This window comes from Mchenga conophoros, linkage group LG20 (genome assembly GCF_057382185.1).
Source record: "Mchenga conophoros isolate Kocher_MC1m ecotype Shallow Benthic linkage group LG20, M_conophoros_male_GT1.1, whole genome shotgun sequence".
NCBI lineage: Eukaryota > Metazoa > Chordata > Actinopteri > Cichliformes > Cichlidae > Mchenga > Mchenga conophoros.
Genome location: NC_140545.1, coordinates 20,212,864 through 20,214,325, shown reverse-complemented (window position 1 = coordinate 20,214,325; position 1,462 = coordinate 20,212,864).

The window sequence follows — 1,462 nt, the reverse complement described above, 5'->3', positions numbered from 1 at the left end:
AGAGGCTTTCTCCCTGCAACCCTTCCAAACAAGCAACATTTATAAATCTTTTTCCTAATTGCACTGTCATGAACTTCAACATTTAACTGAGACTAACTGAGTCTGAGATGTATTAGTTGGGCATCCACTCCTGGAAAGATTGGCAATTGTCTTGAATATTTTCCACTTGTAAATAATAGTTTTCACTTCGGAATGATATATTTCAAATTGTTTTGAAATGGTCTTATAACTCTTTTCAAACTGTTGGCAATCAAGGAAAGGTCATCAGAGATCAACCCATCAAAATTGATGGGCTGCTTGTCTTGTATTCATTTAATTTTAAGACCTACAAAGGACCAGATTCTTTTCATTAGGACATGAAATGTAAAATCTTGAACGAGGAGGAGGATGCACTTTCTTTTTACCATAACTACATTTTAGATACTGTGTATTTGTACTCTAAACTGTTTTATATTTCACTGCCACTAGATGGAAGCAGTCTGCAACTCTTCTATTGTGAACTGTTTTTCCTTATAAGCCACTACGAAAGTGTAAAACCATCTAATATCAACAAAGTTATGCTGGTGCCCCTTATCAGCAGGGCAATATTCAGATACGATCGGAAATTACTATGATTTGACACAATTCCTGCCCGGATCTGAATGACCTTGTACAGCAAACATCTGTGATCTGTAATCTCGTCTGAGTTTTTTTCTCTCTCCCCTAAATATTATTATTTTTGCAGTTTGTACATGCTGCCCCTACTCTTCGTTCTGAGATTACAGTGTGTTTATGTAAATCCTTTCCTACTTTGTTTTGAGCTTTGATGCTGCTGCCTTCGAATTGCAATAACCATTTATGACCCGTGTTATTTTAAAGACCTGCAGTGCAATGATAATCCGTTGTTTGGGGTCATGATGGATGTTATCAAACTATTTCCCACTGGAACTCGAGAGTAATATTAACCCCCCACCCTAACCCCATCTGTGTGCATATTTTGTCGCCCCATTAGGAATATTTAATTTGAAGCTAAAGCCAACGTGGCTGACTTCTCTTGTGCTCTGAATGTGCGTATTTTATAAAACAAAATGTCTTGGTAGACTTTACAAAACTTTGCATATATCCATGTCAACTTCCTTGTAGCCAAGGTGAAGTACGGGCCAAAACTTTGGGACAGTCGGCTAGTCTCTGTTGAGCAGGACAGGTAAAGTTGGAGGTTCACCAAGGTTACAGGTTGCGGCAGATCCGTGTCCACACAGTCAAAATAAAAAAAGGCACGGCATCAATTTGATTGAACAATGGGTTTCAAAGTGATAAATTGAATAAGTAAAAATGTTAATGAATATTTAGTTAAAGTTTATTTGTTAACGTTGCTTAAATTTTGACTCTGCTCAAGAATCGAGAAGAATATACTTCAGTACCTCTTTTATTTTGAAGTCTCCGCCGGAGGTTGTATTTTACACTTAAGCTAGTTTATCAGTTC